General features: G+C 40.5%; 1 pseudogene; it reads right to left on the bottom strand.

The window, feature by feature from the left end:
- Positions 1-1,715: 1,715 nt before the first annotated feature.
- LOC102871065 overlaps positions 1,716-24,896 on the bottom strand; it is a 48,303-nt pseudogene continuing 25,122 nt past the window's right edge.

Below are 24,896 nucleotides of genomic sequence, written 5' to 3'. Positions count from 1 at the left end.
GGCATGTTGTTTAGGAAGTGGATGCCAATCCTGCTTCCAAACCTGTCATAGTATGTTATTGTTGTTATGTGCCATTGAGTCACTTGTGATGTAGAGACCCTATCTATGTACAGTAGTTCTAAACTCTTCCCTGTCCTGAGCCAGTCTTACTGACTCTGACACACCAACCCCCATTGCCCCAGTTACTGAATCAATCCATCTCATCCAGAGTCTTCCTCTCTGTGCCATCCATCCACCCTTCTGAACCTGATGTCCTTCTCCAAGGACTGATCTCTTCTGGCCATGTGCCCAGAGTAAGTGAAGTGGAGCTTCAAAATCCCAGCCTCCGAGGAAAGACTTGGTTTCACTCTCTCCAGGTCAAATCGATTTGTTTTCTTGGCAGTCCATGGTATGTTCAAGACTCTTCTCCAGCACCACAACTTGAAGATACCTATTCTTCTGTCATCCTTAGTCACTGTCCAACTCTCAGAAACATAACAAGTAACTGAGAAGACCATGGCCTGGATTAGATGCACCTTTGTATCTAGACTGTCATCATTGCTCTTCAGCACTCTAGAGAGGTCCATGACAGCAGACTTTCCCAATGTGATGGGCACTTAAGTTGTTTCCAACTCTTGGTTATTGTGAACAAAGTCGCAATAAACATGGGTGTGCATATATCTTCTTGGATGGCAGTTATGTTGTCTCTGGGGTATATTCCAAGTAGTGGAACTACTGGGTCAAAAGGTATTTTTATTTGCAACTCTTTAAGAAAGCACCATACTGTCTTCCATAGTGGCTGCACCATTTTACACTTCCACCAACAGTGAATAAGGGTTCCAGTTTCTCCACAACCTCACCAGGACTGGCTAAAGAACCTGTGGTTAATTCATAGTATGCTGCATTGAAACACAAGGAACTCATAAAATATTATTCAAAATGGGTGACCCTGGAGAACATTATGCTGAGTGAAATATCTCAGTCACAAAAGGACAAATACTGCATATTGCCACTGTTGTAAAATAGGACTGACATAGGGGTTGGGGGAGGAGACTGAGAAAGATGGAATAATTTATGTATACTACAGTGAAACAGATGAGAGAGAGAACTGTTTAAAAGGAATTAATTATTAGGTATTATTGTCATGATGTGAGTCTAGAACGAAGGCTGCATAGTGGAGTGGACTTGGGAGAGATTGTATTACAATGAAAGAATTTTTTTTTATTTTTCGAGGAAAAGAATGAACTGGAGGGGAGGGGTGGGCAGGGAGAAAAGTGCAACAATGAATGAATGAAAATCCAAAATCTCTGTAAGTTTTCATTAAAATTACTAATACTTAAAAAAAAGTGTTGATTGTGGACCCAAGCAAGCTGTAATTCTTAACAACCTCAATCTCTTTTCCATCTAATATGGTGCTGCCAAATGGCCTAGTGGTGAGCATCTTTGTCTTCTTGAGGTTAAGCTTCAATGAATATTGAAGGTTGCAATTCTTGACCTTCAGTAGTAAGAGCTTCAAGTCCTCCTCAAATTCAGCAAGCAGGGTTGTGTCATCTGCATAATGCAGGTTACTGATAAGACTTCCTCCAATCCTGATGCCACACTCCTCATAAAGCCCTGCTTCCCAAATGATCTGTTCTGCATACAGATTGAAAAGGTACGGGAGCTGGATCAAATAGTATTTCTATTTTCCACTTTTTTTTTTTTTTTTTTTTTTTTACACAGGGCAGGATCTGGGGTTAGTTCTTGTAGCCACGGCTGGTTCTTCGGCCTTGGGCAAGCTCAAACTTCCGGCCCTTGGAGCAGACATAGGGTTTGGTGTGGCTGTGTGGGGTGCCGGGCGCCTTGCCAAAATGCCTGTACACCTCTCGGCCCTTGCGCGGCCCCACAGCAGCACGGTGCCGCAGCCCTTGGGCGAGTCCAGGACCGGGTCGAAGGTGAGGATCTTGCCTCCAGCCTTGAGGATGCGGCTCCCGGCCTGTCTTCTCATGCCCAGAGCACACACCTTCAGCTGGGGCACCTCCTGAACACACACGTCATCTGTTATGGTCCCATCCACCACAGTTGTCTTGTTTTCTCAGCCAGGAAGCTTCATCTTTCGGATCATCCAAGGAAGGGACAGCGGCTGCCCATTGGTGCAGCTCATGAACAGCCTCTTCAACACAACCTGGTTGAAGGTGGAGTTGATTCGTCTGGCCAAGAACCTGTAGAGCTTGACCAACAGCCCGAGGGAGATGTCCTGGCTCTTAGGGTCCTTGCAACGGACCTTTGTGTCCTTGTTGTGGTGGATGGCGTCTTCGGCTCAGCCACATTGGGAAAGAACTATTTTCCACTTTTTGAGGAAGCACTAGACTTGCCTTCCATAGCAATTGTGCTGTTTTACATTCTCACCATCAGTGCATGGGAGTTCCATTCTCTCTACATTCTCACCAACATTTTTTGTTTGCTGTCCTGTTGAACTGTGCTATTGTTGCTGGGGTGAGGTAATATCTCATTGTTGGGTTTTATTTTGTTTTTTATTTTCTTGTTGCAGACTGAGGGTAAAGTATTTTTATAATTAATAATGAGACAGACTGCCAAGAATGATATAGAACAGAGAGTGTGAAAAACGGGACCAACAGTTCTCCTGACTGAAGGCCTCAAGCCATACCTCTGCGTATTTATTGAGAATCATCAGGAAGGTAAACAAAGTAATATCGTAAGGAAGTACAGAACAAAAACAAAGGATAATGGTGAAGTCTTTTGCAGATAAGGCCAAGTCCCTCTTTACGCTTATCTCAGGAGTGAGGGATTCTGTTAATACAAACTAAGAACAATGTTGACTCTTCGGGAACCCTTAGTGCCACAAGGTGACCTTCAGTTTGTATTAAACCTCCCTCATATCCTGATATAGCATTTCGTTTATTATTAATATTAAATTTTATATTAAGCTTCCCACATTTTCTTTTTTACTGGTTTACATACAAAATTCATAAAGTTCATATACATTGACATCTGTCTAGGAATATCTGGTAGCTTAAGTGGTGAAGGATTGTGCTGCCAACCCAAAGGCATAGGATTCAAATCCACCAGCTGCTATCTGGATAAAGATGGGCAATCTCCTCCTGTGTCATTAACTGCCTCTGAAAACCTACATGAGGGTCAGCTATGGGTTGGTTCTTACTTAACAGTACAACAATAGCTAGATATTTTGAAGAATTTTTCATCTATATATCTTCTTTGGTCAAGAGTCTTTTCATGCCTCCTGTTCATTTTGTGACAGGTCAAAATTCTGCAAATTTTAAACATAAGTTTCTTGTCAGATATTATTGCCAAGTATTTCCCCATCTTTTAGTTTTCTTTTCACCCTATTGGAGGTTTTTATGCACACAAGAATTTGATTTTTAGAAGATTCCATTCATCTATATTATCTTTTATTGTTTGTGGGTTTTTGGTTATGTTTTAAAATCTAGTCATGCCATGGATTAAAGCTTTTAGTTTTGTTCCTTTTTTCCCTGATGAACTTTACTGTTTTTTTCTTTACCCCAGGCCACTGATCCACCTTGAGTTTGTTTTTATGTAGGGTATGAGATGAAGGCAGAAGTTCAAGCTGCTTTGAAGGAAATAGCAAAAAAATAAGGCCCCAGGAATAGATGGTATACCAATTGACATATTTCAGCTAACAGATGCTGCCCTGGATGTGCTCACCAGGTTGTGCCAAGAAATCTGGAGAACAACCACTTGGCCAACTGACTGGAAGAGATCTATATTTGTTCCCATTCCAAAGAAGGGTGACCCAACTGAGTGTGGAAACTACAGAACAATTTCATTGATTTCACATTCAAGCAAGATTCTGCTGAAGATTATCCAGAAATGACTGGAACAGCACATCAGCAGAGAAGTGCCAGAAGTCCAGGCTGGGCTTAGAAGGGGTCGTGGTACTAGGGATATTGTAGCTGATGTTAGATGGATCTTGGCTGAAAGCAGAGAATAACAGAAAAATGTCTGTGTTTCATTGATTATGCAAAGGCATTTGACTGTGTGGATCATAACAAACTGTGGCTGTCTCTGAGAAGAATGGGAATCCCAGAACATTTAATCGTGCTAATGCGAAACCTATACTTGGACCAAGAGGCAGTCGTCAGAACAGAGCAGGGCAACACTGCCTGGTTCAAAATTGGAAAGGGTGTATGCCAGGGATCTGTCCTATCTCCATACCTTTTCAACCTGTATGCAGAGCAGATTATCCGAGAGGCTGGGCTCTATGAGGAGAAGCGTGGTGTTAGGATTGGTGGACGATCTATCAACAATCTGCGTTATGCAGATGACACAACACTGCTTGCTGAAACTGAAGAGGACCTCATGCACTTGCTGCAGACGGTCAAGGACTGCCGCCTTCAGTATGGACTGAGGCTCAATGTCAAGAAGACAAAGATTCTCACCACTGCACCAATCGGTAGCATCAGAATGGGTGGCGAAGAGATTGAGATTGTTCACAGCTTCAGTTTGTTCGGCTCCACGGTCAACACTCTTGGCACCAGCAGCCAGGAAATAAAAAAACGTATTGCGGTGGGAAAGTCTGCTGTTAGGTACCTCTCTAAAGTATTCAAGAGCAACGGTGTCTCTCTGGAGACTAAGGTGCACCTGATACAGGTCATGGTCTTTGCAATCACTTTTTATGCATCAGAGAGTGGGACAATGACTAGGGAGGGTAGAAGGAGAATTGACGCCTTTGAGCTGTGGTGCTGGAGAAGAGTATTGAATGTACCATGGACTGCCAAGAAAACAAACAGATTCATCCTAGATAGAGTTAAACCAGGCTACTCCGTGGAGGCAAGGATTCTGGGGCTTCGTCTGAGACAGGTCCTTGGAGAGGGGCATCATGCTTGGTAGGGTAGAGGGACAGTGCAGGAGGGGAAGATCCTCTATGAGGTGGATTGATTCAGTGACTGAGGTAATCAGGATGGGTGTGTCAGAAGCAATGCGATTGGCACAAGATAGAGCAGGGTTTAGGGCTGTTGTACATAGGGTCGCGATGAATCGCAAACGACTCGATGGCACATAACAACAACAACATAGTGTTAACGATATTGTTCAGTAATTTCCACAGTGTGTTGAATCACTTTTCCTGTGAATAGGGACAAATATGTATCTCTTCTAATCACTTGGCCAAGCAGCTGTCCTCTAAATTTCCTGGCATAACTTGTGAGCATGTACAGGGTCGCATCTGCCAGTTGATACATATTAATTGGATCCCATTGATTGTTGGTGCTTATTTTTAGCCAATGCCTTCAGTGCAGCTTGAACAACTTCTCTCGTTATCATTTTGACTCTTGTTCATATGGCACATCTTAACATTTCTCAGTGTTAATCAATTCTTTTGGGGATAGTGGCTCATATTCTTTTCACCTTCTTTTGATGCTTCCTGGATCATTCAAGATTTTGCCTAGAGCATTTCTCAGTATTGCAACTTGAAGCTTGATTTTGGTTTCCAGTTCTTCCAACTTTATTGTCAAAATCCAGCTCTTTGCACATTTATTATACTTTGCTTTGTGTTGTGGAGCTACCTGTTGACCTGTTGAAATCTTCTGTTCTGATCTTTTACTTTGGCATCTGCGTTTTAGCTTTTTAATGCTCTAGTGAAATTTTCTGAGTCTCTTCTCACAGCTATTTTGGTGTTTTTCTTCCTCTTCTATCTTTGTAGTGACCTTTTGCTCTCTTCATGATGATATCCTTGATGTTATCCAATAACTCCTCTGGTCTTCAATCAATCATTGGTGTTCACTGCCTCAAATCTGTTTTTTTTTTTTTAAAAAAAAATTTTAATGAAAGTTTACAGAGACTTGGGGTTTCCAGTCATTTATTGTTGCACTTTTCTCCCTGCCCACCCATTCCCCCCAATTCACTCTTCTCCTTGAAAAGAAAAAGAAAAACTTTTTTATTGTTATGCAATCCTTCCCCCACAAGTCCACTCCACTATGCAGCCTTCATTCTGGACTTTTAATTATTACTGCATCTTGATTGCATGTTTGGTCAGTTTTGAGCTGTAAAAGTTGGTAGAAATCCTCAGTTTCCTCCTCTCTGGCTTTGGTTGCAGGTGTGTACATTTGGATAATAGTCATATCAACAAGTCTTTCTTGTATGCTTACAGATAGTATCCTCTCACTCCTACTCCCATGGGTTCACAGATGAGCAGAGAGCTAAGCAGCCGAAAGGCAAAATACATACATTTCAAGAGGCAATGGAAGCTCAGAAAGAAAAGCAAGGCAAGGAATAGGAGAGTCTAGGAAAGGGGGAGTCCACCAGGAGGAGGTAGAATGTTTGGGGAACATTTCACCTAGGAGGGAAAGGCAAGAGCAAAATTAAAATGCAAACAGGCTCAGTGTATATGGACAACAAGGAGGCCGATGTGCCTGAAAAAAAAAATGAGATAGAGAAGGTAGGAAAAGAGCCAAACCACTTAGAACCTTGAACCCAAAAGTCAGGGCGTTGAGATTTTCTTTGGAAAGAGACCAGAAGCCATAGATAGATCTTTACATGGAATCCTCTAGCTTCTGTGCTGAGAGCTGTTGGGGAGGAGTAGTGCAGCAAGGTGGTGGCAGGGAGGCCACCAAGAAGCTATTTCAATAGTCCAGGGTGACAATAGCAGCTTGCACTAAGGTCATAGTAGCGGAGGTGGTGAGAAATGGCAAGAATCTGCAAAAATGTCAAAAGATTTATTTGTAGAATTGATGTGAGACAGAGAAAGGAGTTGAGAATGACTCAAAAGGTTTGGTCTAAGGCATTGAAATAAAGAAGTTTCTATATTCAACGTTGGGAGCCAATTGAGGGTGTGTGGGATGAAGAGATTGAGTTGGGTTAAGACCATGATGAACGAAACCCTCACAGTTGAGCCTTGGAGCTTTGGATTAACGGGTACAAGCCAGTCTTGGCTCCAGAACAACACTTAAGATTTCTCAGAATTGTGAGTCATTCGGGACATTTCCCCCTTTGGAGGTTTTGTCCAAATGCAAGAAAATGCTGCTGAAAGGAGGAAGTGGGTTAACCCTCCCCAGAGAATCTTTGGCAAGTGAGTCTGTGCACTGAGAAGAGGCAGTTGCTCCCTCCTTTCCGAAGCTAAGCCTGGCACTGAGTTTGTTTTCTTACTCCCAGAAAGGGATGCTGTAGGTGGACTGAGTTATTAATATGCTAACATATGCCAAGCACTTGCCTACAGTCAGGGCTTGGGGGCTTGTAGGGACCTCTGACAGGACTCAGTCAAAGAAGCAGAGCCAATGAGAATGTGTTGGGGAAAATGGGGTTTATGATAAGAATTTGCTCTCATACAGTGTAGAGAGAGCTGGGGAAGCAGATTGCTTCAAGAGGATGGTATGGGCTGAAATGTATCCACCCCAAAACGTGCATAGAAACCATGTCCCCTGTGCCTACAAATATGATTCCATTTGGAAACAGATTTTTTTTTATGTTAAGTTGGTATCCCTGAGTGGTACAAACAGTTAAATGTGTTAAATTGCTAAGCAAAAGGTTGGAGTTTGAAGTCTACCCTTGGAAGAGGCACCTTGGAAAATCTTCTTCCAAAAAGCAGCCATTGAGAGCTATATGGAACATGGCTCTGTTCTGAAGCACATATGAGTGTGTAAATTAGAATCAACTTGATAGGAAATAAATTTTTGTTACATTAATTATATCGTACCTGAGTAAGGTAGTTTCTAAAGCTAATCACTTTTGAGTTACAAAAAGAGGAAAGTCAGCACAGAGACACATATAAGGATAGACATAAGTCATATGAGGATCCCTACAAGTTAAGAATAGCCCACCTCCAGAAGCTGACAATAATAATAACTTCCACCACAACTGAATGCTTATTATGGGCCAAGCCCAGCACACACAGCACTTGTAATCCCCACAGCCCATAAAAACAAGTTTTACTAGTACTATTCCACAGAAGAAAAAATTGACTCTTAAAATTATTAAACACCATTCCAAATATTATGCAGGTAGGAATGATAATAGAAGCTAACATGTATGTAGCATTTATAAGGCCAGGTACAATTCTGTGATCTAGGAGTACTATGTCATCTATTTTTTTTAACAAATTTATGAGAACTATTACTGGGTCTACTTTAGAGAGAAGGAATCTAAGTCACTTTGCTGGTAAATGTTCAAGGCGATATTTGAACACAGGCAGTCTTTTTCCAGAGTCTGTGCTTATATATAGAATCTTATACAAAAAATGAAGCCTTATACTGCCGTTGCCTCCCTACTCTTAGTGAGACATCATTAATGTACATAAAATGTGGTTACAGACCAAGTGATGGGTATAGCTAGGTATTCATCAGCATGCTCTGGAATGAAATAAAATTACAACAAAGGAGATAGAAATCATTGCAGTTTGAAAGAGTCAAGTGAGGGTTCATGGAGCGAAGCGGTTAGGGGGAAGTCCTGAAAACTGAATGTGGCAAAGTAGAATTTTTAACTAAACATTCATGTTTGTTGTTGTTGTTGTTAGCTGTTAATTAGTCGCTCCTTCACTCATGGCAATCCCAAGCACAACAAAAAACCTTGTCCAGTCCTGTACCAATCCCATGATGAGTTGTAAATCAGAATATTGGCTGAGTTTTTAAAAGGGACAGCCAGACTGTTCCTTTTCTTGCTCAGTCTGGAAATTCTGCTAACGCATGTTCCATTTCATAATAACACAAGTCTCCACTGACGAATGAGTATGGCAGAACATAAGGTGCATTGCCTAAACTTAAACACATGTCTCTTGCATTAAAGGCAAGAACTCTACCACTGCACCACCAAAGCCCCTTAAACACTCATGTTAAGAACTGTAAATATGTACAGTAAACATCTCTGCTCACTGAGTTGTCAATATGAGTCAGGTTTGTTCCAAGCTGGAAATGGCTTCCCTCCATCCTCAAGTAACCCCTAAAAGTCAGTGCTGCTACCATTTTATATATGAAGAAAGGACAGGAAAGTATCCAGAGATGACTCCATTCCATTAAGAAGAGGCAGATTTAGGATAAGAACCATCTCTTATTCCAAAGCCTGCACCAATCCGTTCTTCTCCCTCCCCATTCCTTTCTTGCTTATACAGAATTTACTTCCTTGAACTCAAGACGAAACAGCATTTGGAATTGCAGCTGATTCCAATGAAATATGTGTCATCCCTGTTTGCAGGAGTGGCCGAGCAAGGAGATTTGTTCTAAGAAATGAGATCTCCATCTCAGAAACCCACAAGGATGTCCACCGTTGGGCCATGGAGGCAGAGGCAAGGCCAGCCACTATTAGGGTGCCAGGAAGTGCTGCAGGCCTGCCTTGGGCAAGAGCTCACTCAACAGATAAAAACTTAAGTAGAAGAAAGGAAGACGATAGCATTGCTATATCCTCTCCAGGACCAACACCCCTAATCAGTACTGTAATTCACTGCTCAGTGTGTGTGTGTGTGTGTGTGTGTGTGTGTGTGTGTGTGTGTGTGTGTGTGTGTTTGTGTGTGTGTGTCCTCTCCCAAGAAAGGGTTAGTGTGGTTGGTTCTTCACAACTCTGACCATAGGACTATGGAGTCTGAGGTGCACAGCTAGTATTCAGTATCTGACCACAGGACTATAGATTCTGAGGTGCACAGCTAATATTCAGTGTCTTGGGCAGTTCGATAAATCTTCCTGTTTCCATTTCTGAGATGGAGAAGAACCTTGGAAAAATGAATGCAGGAAACTGAATGAAAGAATCTGGAGAAAACTTGCCAGTCTGGAATAGAATAGATGCATTCTGTTTTAAAACTTAAAGTTATAAATTATAATTTGAATAGTGTTGGGTGTTAGATTGTACTAAGGAATTATTTATTAATGGGATCACTGGTATGTGGATTCCAAAGACTTGCACCTGGCAATGTAGGTCTCTTTTGTAAAATTAATTTTAGAAACGTTATCTTTTATTAAGTTCTGTGACACAGGCCATAGAGTGTTGCACAACGAACCAAAAGACTCAACATATCCAATGGTTCAAATCCACCATGTGATTCCTCAGCAAACAGATGGGAAGTCCCCTCTTGTTAAGATTTAGAGCCTCAGAAATCCAATAAAGGGTTGCTATGAGTTAGAACAGATTCAAGAGTGATGAGTTTACCCTGTGCTGCTGTATCTTTGGCTTATTTGCATTCATCAGTCTTGGTGTCAAGGCAATGTGAAAGGTCCTATTAGGCAGTTCAAAATGAACCCATCAGACTGCAGGGTAGTGTTCTCAGTTGAACTCTACTGTTTCTTTAGCTTTCTATTTTTGTACTTTTGTTTGCATGTTGCTGTTAGATACTATCAAGGTGATTCCAAGACACAACAACAGTTATGCACGGCTGATAAAAAACTGGTCCTGGACCATTTTTACAATTACTGCTATGTTTACTGCTATGTTAGAGTTCTTGTGTTAGAGCCTCTGTGCAGTCTACTTTGTTTTAAGTCTCTTTCCCTTTTATGCTGAACCTCTATTTTATCAAGCATGATGTTCTTCTCCAGAAACTGGTCCCCCCTTCCCCAATAACAAGTCCATCGTATGTGAGATTATTTGCCATCCTCACTTCTAAGGAGCATTTTGATTGCATTTCTTTCAAGATAGATTTGTTTATTCTTCCAATAGTCCATGGTGTATTTAGTATTTTTTCACCAACATAATTCAAAGGCATTACTCTTTCTTCTGTATTTTTTTATTAATATCTAGCTTTCATATGCACATGAGGCAGTTGAGAATACCTTGGCTTGTGTCGGGTAGACCCTAATCTTCAAAGTGACAAAAACTCGAAAGCAGGGCTTTGAACAAATTCTTTGAGGTTCTGTCATAGCTGACAAAGTGAAACCAGAACAGACCTGAACTTGTCAGACATGGGTGAATCAGATGATAATTAGTACAAGGGAAATTATGGCTAGATGACCTGCTGGAAATTTAATCTCACTCTTGGAAAGGCAACATGCACACTGCATAGTAAAGAAAGTCTCTTGATTTGCAGAGTCAGAACCAATGATGTTTTACTTAAAGATGGCAGGCAAGCATACTTCTAGAAACACACCTTGCTTTTCACAGTCCTGGGCACAATCCAGTCTTCTGCACCAAACTCTGGAAGGGACTCAATACCACTCTGCTGAGTCCCCCATTATATTTCAAGGTTTTAATCCATCAATTTTTCTTATTCTGTCTATCATTCCACTTCACTTAAACTGTGAAAATTCAGGTCTGTTACAATTTTATTCCATTGACTGTGACTGAACCAGTTTAAGCTTTTGTAAAACCCTTTTTTAACGTGTGTGTGTGTGTGTGTGTGTGTGTGTGTGTACTTTGCAGATTTTCCCAATGCAACATATCATTTAATTTCTTAACTACTGCTTCCATGAGTTTTATTGTAGAACCAAGCAAAAAGAAATCCTTTTTTTTTTTTTTTAAATTTTTTTTTTTTTATTATTTTTGTGTGCGTGTACCGTCAAATCAGATCTGACTGGTACAGGAGGAGATTGCCCCTCCTTCCCCGGCAGAGCATCTGGTGGATTCGAACCGTGCACCTCTGGGATTGTAGTTGCAGCTTGAAATCCTTGAAACATCAATCTTAGCTTCATTTATCATAATGTTGCTGATTGCTGATCGATTAAGTTATGAAGACTTTTATATCCTTGATGATGAGTAATCCATTAAGAGTAGCTCTAATCTTTGATCTTTCTCAGGAAGTACTTCCAGTCTTCTTCCATTTAAGTGAGCAAAGATGTGTTATCTGTATATTTCAGGTTGTTAATGAGATTTCATCTAATTCAAATTCCATATTTTTCTTTATATTTCAACTTTCTAGATTATTTGCTCAACACACAGATTTAGTAAGTATGTTGAGAAGATATAACCTTAATGCACACTTTTCCTGATTTTAAACTACACAATGTCTCATTCAGTCTAAATGACTACCTTCTGGTCCATGTATGGATTCTCAATGAGCACAGTTAAATGTCTTAGAATTCTTTTTGCAATGTGTCCTTATTTTTTATGATCCACACAATCAAATACCTTTGTGTAGTGATTAAAGCACAACTAAATATCTTTCTGATGTTCTTTAGAGCTATATGGTAACATCTCTTGTTCCATGTCTTCTTCTGAACTGGTTTTTAATTTTTGCTAGTTCCCTGTTAATGTTCTGCTCCAAGCATTTGTTCTTTATCTTCAACAAGCATGTGATAGTAATAATATCATTTGATGATTTCTACCTTCTATTGGTCAACTTTCTTTCTGATGGACATAAAAAGAATCTCTTCCAGTAGGTTGGCCCGGTATCTGTCTTCCAAATTTCTTGTCATATGACAGGCGAGTGCTTCCAGTGTTGCATCAGTTTGTTGAAACATTTTGATTGGTATTCTACCAATTTCTGGATCCTTCCTTTTTGCCAGTGCCTTTAATGCTGCTTGAACTTTTCCCTTCAATCCATAGATTATTGACCCTACATGTTGAAACAGTTAAATATTGTCCAGTTTGGGTTTTGGTTGTTGTTCACTGACTTCATGTTTACCTTCCATCTTCTCTTGAGTCAATGGGCAGAGAAGACACATGGACCTAATTCCTCAGTAGGTGGTAACTTTAAAATTGTTTCTCAATTAGGGCCCATTGTTATAACTTGCTCATTCTAATCTCAGCAGAGGAATAATTACTATTAATAACTCCCTGATGGTTCATTTAAGAAGCCCTGTCTATGACAAACTCTGATTAGGGTAATTCCCACTCTAAAGGAGGGTAACACAGGAAAGTGAGCTTGCTGTAGTGGAAGTGTATTAGGAATAAGGGTACCTCACAGTGAGTGGAGTGGAGCAGGGCCCCAAATTTGTTCCATCGAGTCAGCTCAGACTCACAGCAAACACACATGTGTCAGAGAGAGCTGTGCTCTATAGGGTATTCAATGGCTGATTTAAAAAAAAAAATTTTAGTGAATAATCAGAACTTTCTACCAAGATGCCTCTGAGTACGGCTCAAACTTTCATTCTTTCTATTAGCAGCCAAGCCAGGACTTAGAGTTGAGAAAGAACAGTTGTTCCCTAACTCAGACCTTACAGAGTAACAGGCATTGTTAGATGCCATTGACTGAACTATGACTCATAGTGTTCCCAGGAACAACAGACCAGAACCTTGGCTTATCCTGAGCCATCTTCATGATCTTTGCCATGATCAAGCCCATTGTTGCAGTCACTGTGTCAATGCATCTCCTTCAGAACCTTCTTCTCTTTTGCTGATCCTCTTTTTATTCCCAGCATGAAGATTTTTTTGCAAGAACTAAACCCTCCTGAAAGCATGTCCAAAGCAAGTGAGTTGAAATTTTACCATCCTTACCTCTAAGGAGCACCTTGGTTACACTTCTTCTAAGACAGATTGGTTCTTTCGGTAGCCCACAGACGATTCAACACTCTTCACAAACACAATTCAAAGACTTAATTTTTCTTCATTCTTCTTTTTCATTGTCCAACTTTCATGCCCATATAAAGCAGTGAAAAATAAAATGAGATGTGCCTTAGTCTTTCAAGTGACATTCTTGCTCTTTAGCACTTTAAATAAGTTCTTACAGTAATCTTACTGTGATGCTGGAAGCTATGCCACTGGAATTTAAAATATGAGCAAGGTCATCCATTGTGGACAGATTTCAGCAGAACCTACAGACGAAGAAGCAGGACTATCCATTCACATCAGAAGAGTAGCCTGCCAAAAACCCTAAACTAGCATCAGGAAAACAGTGGCTACAAGCAACTCACATAAAATTTTCCTCAGCCTAGTCTTTCCATTTCCCCCTGTCTCCCCACACTCATGGCCTACTACCATCTAGAGCTCTCACTTATATTATGTAGATTTTTGTACTTGTTTTTTTCCTTGTTTCCTCTGCTCTAACTTTGCTAGCCTTTACGCTGTGTCCTGAGAGACCTTTCTGAAAAGTGAGCAAGGTAGAAACAACCCCAATGTCTTTCACCTGATGAATGTAATTTTACTCCATGGTGTAAGTGAATGAAGGTTAGATATATGCTATCACATAGATGGAACTTGAAAACATTAATTGTATGCTTAAAAATACGTGTTTGTATAGGCAACATCATGATACTTGGAGAAAAGGATGAAGTTATCAACAATTTCCTTTTACTTGGATCTACAATCAACACCCATGGTCACCGAAGTCAAGAAATCAAAAGACAGCACATCCATGTTTATTGCTGCATTATTCACAATAGCAAAGAGATGGAAGCAACCCAAGTGCCCATCAATAAGCAAATGGACAGAAACACTATGGTACATCCACACAATGGAATATTATGCAGCATTGAAAAACAATGAAATAGTGAAACATTACACAACATGGGAAAGCCTTGAGGACATTGTGTTAAGTGAAATAACTCAGTCACAAAAGGATAAATACTGCATAGCACTGCTGTTCTAAAACAGGGCAGACACGGGAGGCTTGGAGAAGGAATTGGCAAGGGATGGATAGATAATGAAACATTAAAATGGAAGAGAGGAGGGGAAGAACTGTTTGAAATTAATATATGATTATACATTATATGCAGGAGAACAGTTTGGAACAAGGGGGGCACTCCAAGGGGGAAGGGAGGGGAAGAAAAGGAAGGGATAGGGAGAAATGTGCAATGATGAATAAATTAAAGAATTATATTTAAAAAAAAGAAAACAAAATGACATGTTGCATTGAGGAAATCTGCTTTCAAGGACCTCTCCAAAATGCTAAAGAGCAATGATGTCAATTTAAAGACTAAGTTGCATGTATGCATCTGAAAGTTGGATAATGAACAATAATGATAGAATCAATGCCTTTGAATTGTGCTGTGAGAGAAGAGTGCTGAATATCCCATAAACTGTCAAGAGAATAAACAAGTCTCTTTTGGAGGAAGTGCAATCACGGTACTCCTTAGAGTCAAGGATGGTGAAAATTAGTCTTATACTTTGGACACATTAATAGGAAAGGTGATTCCTTGGAAAAAGACACAATGATGAAAAAGGTAGAGGGGTCAGGGAAAGAGAAGATGACCCTAAATGAGATGGATTGACACAGTGACTCTAACAATGGGCTCTAACAATGGTTAAGATTGTGAGGATGGCACAGGATAGGGCAAGGTTCAAATCTGTTGATCATAGAGTTGTGAATCATACCTGACTCAATGACACCTAAAAACAATAAGTAACCAAGATTATCAGATGTGCAGGGAGTATGAGGGGAGATTGACATTTGAGTGCACTGAGGACTGGCTTGGTCACACAACCAGTGTGCATTCTGGTGTTGGGGAGAGGGAGGGAGATGGAAGAGACCATCCTCTTGTGATATCCCTGTTAGAGCTGTACTGGATAATTAAGACATAAAAATAATATTAAAATTTCAGCAGAAAGAAAGAAATATTATGTATCCCCCAAAAGAGAAAAAAATTTGATGATTAGAGTAGCAACGGAATACTATGCATCCTATTGGGGAAAAGAACCAAAGTGATGAGGAGGAATCACAAGAATGACATGTCAAAAATTTGATGGAAATCAGGTTCTGTATGGGGTCTTCAGAGTATTTATCCAAGGATAATGTAAAAGACAGAGAAGGGAGATTGGTTTCAGAATATATGATTGGGCCCTCAACGAGGGAGAAGATAAGCAATGCTTTCCAAACAGATCACAAAACAGACCCAAAAGCTGAGTCCTGTAGTGATGAGGACTGTTGACAAACCAAACATTGACTGGAAATTTGATTTTAATTAAAGTAAGTAATCTGATTTATTCCCGGTGTGTCTCATTAGACATGTCATCTCTTACAGGATTGAGGAGCTCTGAGAACAAAGTGGGTACAGCTAGTCCTAGTCAACAGACTGCTGTAACATCCATTTGCATAATGGATGCAATTAGAGCAGAAAGAAGCAAGCCAATGTGGAGATGCATGCGTGACCCTGAAGACATCCTCTCAGGATGAGCAGGTGACTAGGCTGGCCCCCAGTAAATCCTTTCTGGTTTTGGACACCTCTTGGCAACTCTGGTTCTTCTTCTTGTTGTTGTTGCTGTTGTTTGGTGCCATCAAGGCAAGTATCACTCATATGAACTTTATGAACTAAAGATCTGAACCCTGTTCTGTCCTGTGCCATCCTCACAGTTCCTGACACACAAGAACCCATTGCAGCAGTCACTGTGTCAGTCCACCTGGTTGGGGGATCTTCTTTTCTTTCGCTGACCCTCCACCCTTCCCAGCATCATGTCTTTCTCCAAGCCCCTCCTAACAGCATCCCAGGGCATATGAGGTAAAACCTCCTCATTCTTGCCTCCAAAGAGCATTCTGGCTGCACCCTCTTGCTAGTTCTCTTGGCTGTCCATGGAATGTTCAGTGCTCTTCTCCAACACCGCAGCTCAAAGGCGTCAATTCTTTTCCTGGTGTCTTAGTGGTAAGGAATTGTACTGCCATTGCAAAGGTACGCAGGCCAAATTCATCAACTAGTGTGCAGGAGAGAGAGGGTCAATCTCTTCCTATGGGATTTACAGCCTCTGAAAATTGGGTTGGTTCCCACTCTAAGGTACACAACAACAAGTTGTCTTACCTAGTTGTTGTTATGTGATAGCTAGTGTTGTTAAGGAACTGACTCGTAGCTGACTTTCCAGTGGGTCCCTAATACTGCTGAGCAAAAATACCACAAGAGGAAGGCTCTAAAGAACAAGAAGAAAATATCTCATCTGTTTGCCGAAACCCACTCATAGCTGACCCTCCAGTGAGTTTCCAATGCCCAGGAGAAGCCACTGGTGGATTTGAATTGTCTGAGAGGCATGGCCTATGGGTTAACAGCGAACTTCCTATAAACTACAGGTCATTAGTAGTGCTGTGTTCTGTGAGCTTCAGAAGATTTCATCTTGGCATTTTCAGCTTTTGGAAGTAATGAGCATTTCTTGGCATTCCTTAGCTTGTTGGTGGAATCTCACATGATGTTTTCTCCTTACGTGTGTGTCTCCATGTCTTCTTTTCCTTTTTGTAAGATAACTCTCAGATGGAATTTGGTTCAGAACTCACCCTACTCTGGTATGGCCTCATTAACAAAACAGAAGAAAGCTCCTCTTTCCCAACAGGGTCACATATTCATCAAGAGTGTGGGCATCAGTATATCAAATGGGATGAAAAAATGTAATCCATAATAATGTCTTCTTAATCATCTTCTAGATACCTAGACAGACTTCTTAAATGTCCTTTCTGATATCAGTAGAGTTTCACACCTGATTCATCCTAAACCATAGTCTAAAATCATATCTTTCTAATAAGACAAAACAGAGTGAATCCGATGACTCTTTTTAATTAGAACAGACCTCCTAAAATAACTTTCTTCTTCTTTTCCACAAAGCAAATCCGTGACTTGATTTCTTTAAATTATAAAACTATATACTATAAGAGCCCTCTATAACCCCTAAACAATGAATAAGAATTTCAAAATTTCTAACACTTTAATTTCTGGCACACATTAGAAAATGTTACGCATCTTCAATTACACATAGGACAGGTAAGCAAAGATATTTTGGAAAACAAAAGATATAGAATTTTAAAAGAAAATACTCCACAGAATGTTTAAAGTTTTCCCTAAATGTTTGTGTTAAAACAAAAACTATCTGCACCATTTGTTCCGATACATCATGATACAGTCTCTCTCTCATTATCATTGCTTAGCTGACCCTTCATTGGGTTTCTGAGGCTGTAAGTTCACAGGAAGAGATTGCTTATCTTTCTCCCAAGAAGCCGCTGGTGGATTCTGACTCCCTGCTGGAAGATGTCATGAATATACTTGTGTACCCACCCCAACACCAAATAGGTGTTAGATTCCTAGTGGGCCTGAAAAATGGAGGAAGAGATGTTCAAAGAAACGGATTAACAGAGTGGTTGTAACAATGGGCGTAAGTACGGCAACAATTGTCAGGATGGCAGAGCTTTGCTCTGTTTGTACACAGGTCACTGTGAATCAGACTGACTCAAAGGCACCTGACAACAGTGACATTCCTGGGGCAATGATCCTGTTTGGAAATAGTTTGGGTTTGTTTTTTTTTTTAAACTTTTATATTAATGACCATGTCAGTATAAGATGGCTCTAAATCTAATCACTTCTAAATTCTGAAAGAACAGATTAGACACAGACACAAATAGGAAAGAGAGATGATAGCATGTGAGCATTGTTACAAGGCAAAGGATCAAAGACACCAGGACTCCCAGTGAACAAAAAGCCAACACTCATTGGAGACTCTTTGGACTTTCAGCCACCAGAACTGCAAGAAAATAAATTTTTGTTCTTTAATCCATAAACATACCACTGATTACCAAGAGAACTAACAGGTCTAACCTGGAGAGGGGGAAACCAAGCTGCTCCTTGGAGGCAAGGATTTTGAGATTCTATCTTCACGTACTTTAGGCATGTAGCCAGAAGTGACCAATGTTCAGTGAAGGGCATCATGCTTGGAAGGGTGGAGGGACAGCACAGGAGAGGAAGATCCCAGATGAGATGGATTTACACAGTAATTTGGGTGATAAGGGTAGGTGTGTCAGAGGCAGTTAGATTGGTTAGGGATAGAATAGGGTTCAGAGGTATTGAGCATAGGATCACTATGAGCAGTAGTCTACTCGATAGCACATTACAACATCAACAAAATCACTCACTTTGGGTATTTCTGTTACAGTATTACTAACTAGGTAACTAAGACATGATTCCATGTTTTAAAATATATCCTCAGTTAAACTGAAAGATAATCCCGCCAAGGAATGTGGTACAAACCATTTTAAAACTAAATAGTAAAGACTTGCCCAACATGTCCTATGAAATGAAAACTATTCATCTATTCCAAGAAAAACAAATGAATATTTTCCCTGGAAGTTATACAAATCACATTGAAAAGTTCTACTTCAAGATAATCTCATCTATGATGACTAAAGCTATTTTAATACTCAATATTCATTATAAAATGACTGGGTGGTTCCCAGTTTCATTTGTCATAGATGGCAACTTTGCGTCTCTGCCCTCTACCCCAGTCCTACCTCTCCTATCCTAACAAACATCCCCTTCTAGGAAAGATGATGTGCCAATTATCAGGGAATAGTTTACAAAACTACTTCTGATCAGACAGATTGCCATTATAGAAAATTAATAAACACAGCATTGCGAAATGCAATAACACTAAAAAATAGCAGATATATGTTTAAAATACACTGAACCTTGTAGTAAGCCAGGTCATAAAAGTTTTTGAACAGACATCTAAAGTAGAATGACTGACCTCTCAGTCCAGAACAAAAAAGAAGAAAGCAAAGATGTACTGAAATGGCTAGTCCCTGAAGACTAAGGGGCCTCACAAATCTCAGCTTCCATGACCCTGAAACCAGAACTAGGTGGTGCCTGACCACCACTGCTGACCACTCTAAAAGAATCATAGAAGATCCTGGACAGAATGATGGAAAATGTAGGACAAAACTGAAGAAAAGGTCAGGCTTACTGGTTCAATAGTGATGACTGGTGGAATCTCTGAGATTATTTACCTTTGTGGTTGTTGTGTACCATCTAGTCAGAACTGACACAACAGCTGACCTAGCGGGTTGTAATATGAAGCAAATCACATGGGAGTGAATTATCCATCCTCTCACAGAGCAGCTAGTGGTTTTAAACCATGTACCATTAACATTGGCCCAAAATGCCTTATCACTAACCACCAGAGCTCTTACTTCTGTTGTTGTTGTGTTCCATAGAGTCAGAATTGACCCATAGCTGACCCTCCAATGGCTTTTCAGAGACAGTTAATCACATGGGAGGAGATTGCCCTTCCTTCTCCCTGTAGCAATTCTTGTCACTAGCCCCCCAGAACTCCCTAATAAATCTGGACCAAAACTCACTCCTATGGCTTAACTTTCAGTCAAACAATTAGACAACCCTATAAGGTGACAGCTATAAATCATAGTTAACTCAAAGGCACCGGCAACAACAATATAAAGTGATCATTAACACCAGGGAGACATTCAATCTTTAGAATAACTAATAATACAAGATCAAAATGCAGCATTTGTCCTAAGCAGGAAGAGATAAGATAACAAGGATTAATGGAAATGAGATTAACTGGGAAGAAGTGGGAAAAGTGTAAAGACAAATATGGGCATTTTAATTGATGCTGTAAAAGTGATATGTATGGATGATTGAAACGAAACCTCATTTTCTTTGTAAATCTTCACTTGAATCACAATTTTGAAGTGCTTTCAAGCAGAACAGTTTAATTTTTAAAACTCAAGTCACAATGAAATTCTAGTTTCAACCCTGATAAAGTAAGTCTTGGGTGGCAACAGAAGTTGGAACCCATGAAAAATGAAGATGAAATTTCAAGAAGGTGGTAGCAGAGCACGAAAGCTCTGCAGCCCCTGAGTGACTGCAGAGGTTGAACACCCATGACGCTGGCTCAGAGCAGGTAGCCTTTTGCCAAAAATGAGTCACCCTCTGGTTGATCATGTGTGTCAGAGCAGAACAGCAAGCCACAGGGTTTCCACAGCGGCCCCATTTTGGAAGTAGATGACCAGATCTTTTTTCTGAGTCACTTCTGGGTAAGTTCGAACCGTAACCTTTCCTTCAGTAGCCAAGTGCTTAACTGTTTGCACCCTCCAGTGGCTTATTCCTTAAGGGAAGCCGGGTTAAGTACACTATGTGACATACATAAAATGAAAAAAACATAAGGCTGAAACAAGAAAGAACCACTCTTAAAGTCAAAGACTGGGGAGAGCGTGGGGAAGGATCTAAAATACAGTGTTAAAGGCAAGAAAAAGATGTATAGTACACCCTGGGGGAGGGAGAGTGATTTTATTTTTTCAAAAGCAGAGTCTTTGTTGTTTAGGTGTTATTCAATACTTCATTTTTTATTGCCATTATTATTATTCACTTTAATGAAAATTTACAGACTTTGGATTTCCATTCATTCATTGTTGCACTTTTCTCCCTGCCCATAGCTCTCCCCAGTTCACTCTTCTCTTTGAAAAGTAAAAGAAAAATTCTTTCATTGTTATACAATCCCTCCCCCCAGGTCCACTCCATTACGCAGCCTTCATTCTGGCCTCCTGTCATGACAATAATACCTAATCACATATCCCTTAGTGACACTATGCACCACGGGACAAAGCCCTGCTCAAGCCTGTGTCGTCTTCACAATGCGACTCTGTTGCAGCTACTGTGTCAATAGATTTCATGGAGGGTCTTCTTTATCTCCCTAATCCTTTTCTTTACCAATTGTGATGTTCTTCTCCAGGGACTGGTTCTTCCTGATGACATACCCAAACTTACCGTCCTTGCTTCTGAAGAGCATTCAGAATATACTTTTTCCAAGACATATGTTTGCTGTTCTGGCAGTCCTTAATATATTCATCACTAACACCATGATTCTAAGGCACTAATTCCTCTGCTCTGGTAGTCTAGTGGTTGAAGAGTTCTTTTGCCAAACCAAAGGCTGCAGTTCATATTCACCAGCTGCTCTATGTGAGAAAGATGGGCAATCTCCTCCCATGCAACTTTGTTGTTGTTGTTGTTGTTGTTGTTGACTGCCTTCGAGTCAAGCATGACTCACAGCGACCCTATGAACAAAAGGCCTGAAGCCTTTCTTTCTATAACTATCGACATTTAGCAAAGTTCATAGAGTTTCCAGAGGCATGTTGTTTAGGAAGTGGATTTACTGTCTCTCAAAACCCATTAGAAGCTCAGCTATGAGTTGAATTCTGACTCAGTGGTACATAACACCAATCTTTCACAGCTGTACTTACTCATTGTCCAGACTTTGCACATGTATGACTACCAAAACTTCAAACTGACTCATAGCTGACATTCCAGTGGATTTTCAAGGGATTGTAACCCACATGAGAGGAAAACGTCCCTCTTCCTTCCACAGAGCTGCTGATAGATTTGAACCACCAGAGAGCCGAGGCTTTTGGGATAGCAGCATAACTCCATTTAGACTAAGTAACCGAGCTCCTTTATAGCCCGTGTTAGGTGAACTTTAGTCTTCAAATAGATATCTTTCATTACAAGCACTTTTAAAGATATCTTCTGTAGCAAATTTGCACAATATATAATTTGGTTTATTTGTAGCTGCTTCTCTAAGTGTTAATTGTAGATCCAAGTAAAATGAAATAATAAACAGCTTCAATCTTCTCTTCATGTTACCTATCAGTCTAGTTGTGAGGAATTTTTCACTTCTTATGTTGAGGCATGTTGTTGTTGTTGTTATGTGCCGTCAAGTCAAATCCAACTCATAGTGACCCTATGTACAACAGCTCTGAAACCTGCTTTATCCTGAACCAATCTTACCATCTCTGATACATCTATCCCCATTAGCTAAGTCATGAATCAATGCATCTCATCCAGGGTCTTCCTCTCCTGTGCTGTCTCTCCATCCTCCCCAGTATGATGTTACTCTCCAAGGACTGGTCCCTTCTTGCAACATTCCCAAAGTATGTCAAATGGAGCTTTAGAATCCTTGCCTCCCAGGAGCAGCCTGATTTCACCCTCTCCAGAAACAACCTGTTTGCTCTCTTAGCAGTCCATGGCATACACAACACTCTTATGCAGCATCACAACTCAAAGGCATTGATTATTCTTCTATCATCCTTAGTCATTTTGAGGTATAGTCTATACCTCAAAAAGGCTGTCGTCTTATGTCTTCATCAGTAAGTACTTCAAGGTTCTAATAATCTTTAACACAAATCAACCTACTAAATGTAACATCCCAAAGGCAACCTACACATATAACTATGAGACATCAGTGGGAAGAGGATTCTCATACATGTACTTACTTAACCCTTTTGATACCCTGTGACTTCAAAATTTAAAAATTAAATATCTTTAAAATAATTTTTAAAACCCCAAAATAAATTCAGATCAAACTCAGCCCAATTCCTTGTCGCTGAAACCTTTTAATTTTTCCTTTTTTTTTCTTTCATAGCCAGGGAACAGCCCACTATATACCAGAGTGCTGCTCCTGGAGTTAATAACTTCTCACTTTTAACAAACGTCAGACTTAATGACTGCATGGCTATGATAAATGAAAATTACACAGACCACAGTCGCCACGATTTGGCTCAGCAGAGCAGTCTTTTTGATCTACACTGTGTCTCTTTGGCTTGGCTTATAGGAGCAGTCTAGGAGGGAAACATAGAGACCAAGTGTTCAGAAGTGTTGGATTTCGGGTGGAATTTTAATAGTTTTCTTTGGATTCTATGAACATTCCTTGAGAGAGACTTTGAGTATGCAAATCCATTAGGTTGGGCACAAGACGCCACCAATTGAGCCCCACTAGGAGATGGAGGTGCTGGGAGGCCAGGGTAAGAACTTAGCTAACTCTTGGGTGGTTGATTGGCTGTATCTCTGGGGAGGCTCTCAATTAGAAAACTGTGAAGTGTAAAGAAAAGAGCAGCATAAAAAAAAAAAACAACCAAAACCACACACCAAAACCCTTAAGCAAGCATGTTTTGCTTGTTTTTAAAATACGGTAAAATCTATGAGAGCCAGAACTCTTTGGAGCCGCCTAGTTTTCTAAGTCTGGAACATTTTCTGCCTTTGACAGGGAGCAGTCTTATTGCTTTTCTATCATTTTCTATTAGCGGAAAATATTTATGTTTTCCTCCTCTGACAGGTTTCTGCTTTACAAGATTTCCAGGTCTTGCAGGTTTTACTATAATATTTTCATTGTTTTTGGTGAAAGTTTATGAAGTAGGTAAGTTCCCATGTGACAGTTTCTGCTTAAATTTCTCAGTGACTCTGGTTCCGTTATTCATGTGCAAACATTCTTCATTCTTCATGTGCAAACATTCTCACGGTTTCCGTTCTGGTTGTCATATTTCTAGCAATCTTGTTTCCCTGCCCTTTACTTTCTCATCTTTTAAAGTAGTTGTTGACTGTTCAGTGCCATATATATATAGTATTGTATATATATATTTTTAAAAGAGCTCAGTGTTCACGTTATTCTTTATTTGATGTCCCAATTTTTCATTTAGTAAAAAGGTGCCCATGAGGGACAGTTTCAGTTCAAAGTTTACATAATTTCTCAAAGCAATGGTCTTGGGATGTCCTCTAGCCTCAACCAGTCCAGTTAGTCTAGATTTTTTAAGAATTTTAATGTCTGATCTATATTTTTCTCCCATTCTAACAGAATTCTACTGTGGTTCTAATTAGAATGTTAGGTAATGGTAGCCAGGCACCATCTAGTTTTTCAGATCTCAGGTAGATGAAGCTGTTGTCCATGTAGACTATATTGGTGCCACAGGGATCTCTGGAGGCGTAGTGGATAAGAAGTTGTGCTGTCAACCCAAAGGCAAGTGTTTTGAACTCTCTAGCTTCCCAAAGGCAGAAAGATGGTCAATCTCTTCCCATGCAGTTTATGTTGTTGTTGTTGTTGTTATGTGCTGTCGAGTCGCCTGTGACTCATAGCGACCCTATGTACAACAGCCCTAAACTCCGCTCTGTCCTGTGCCAATCGCACTGTCTCTGACACTCCCATCCCAATTATCCCAGTCACTGAATCAATCCACCTCATAGAGGGCCTTCCTCTCCTGCGCCGTCCCTCCACCCTCCCAAGCATGATGTCCCTCTCTAAGGACCGGTCTCTCCTCACAACATGTCCAAAGTAAGTTAGACGGAGCCTCAGAATCCTTGCCTCCAAGGAGCCACCCGGTTTAACCCTCTCCAGGACAAATCTGTTTGTTTTCCTAGCAGTCCATGGTATTCTCAATACTCTTCTCCAGCACCACAGCTCAAAGGCATCAATTCTCCTTCTATCCTCCTTGGTCATTGTCCAACTCTCTGATGCATAACAGGTGATTGCGAAGACCATGGCCTGTATCAGACGCACCTTAGTCTCCAGAGAGACATCACTGCTCTTCAGCACTTTGGAGAGGTCCCTAACAGCAGACTTTCCCATGGCAATGC

Source organism: Elephantulus edwardii, unplaced genomic scaffold (genome assembly GCF_000299155.1).
Source record: "Elephantulus edwardii isolate Elephantulus edwardi_28Jun2011 unplaced genomic scaffold, EleEdw1.0 scaffold00051, whole genome shotgun sequence".
Lineage (NCBI taxonomy): Eukaryota > Metazoa > Chordata > Mammalia > Macroscelidea > Macroscelididae > Elephantulus > Elephantulus edwardii.
Note: the sequence above shows the minus strand (reverse complement) of the source record. Positions and strands in the feature narration are given on the sequence as shown.